Raw genomic sequence first — 443 nt, 5'->3', positions numbered from 1 at the left:
CGATTTGTTTAGTCGCGTTTGTCATGCATCCGTTCTCGGAATGTTTGTCCTCCCTCGTGAGGTTCGAGGCCGATTTGGGGCGACAGGCGGCGTATACGCTCGTCATTGGCTGCCAGACAATCGCAGGTAAAATGTGTCTTGTGAAATCATAGTGTGCGCTTCTTGCGTCATTTTAACTCATTCACTGCCTTTGACAAGTATACTTGTCAATTGTATTTTTTAGAGCGGTGCTAAATGGGGGCGAATCTGAGCATGCTCCACTGTAAATATCAAACTTGGAAACAACTTTACTGATGCCCAACCACCGGTAGATGACATCATTGCCCCATTTTATAGGAAATAAACACAGTTTCAGAGTCCATGGGAGAAATGGCTGTATTTTGGCAAACCTACATTTTTCTGCTGTCAATTATAAAAGAACGGGACGGGACAAAAAGTAGGGA

Source organism: Festucalex cinctus, chromosome 17 (assembly GCF_051991245.1).
Source record: "Festucalex cinctus isolate MCC-2025b chromosome 17, RoL_Fcin_1.0, whole genome shotgun sequence".
Taxonomy (NCBI): domain Eukaryota; kingdom Metazoa; phylum Chordata; class Actinopteri; order Syngnathiformes; family Syngnathidae; genus Festucalex; species Festucalex cinctus.
The sequence above is the reverse complement of the archived record's forward strand: the minus strand, read 5'-3'. Positions refer to the sequence as shown.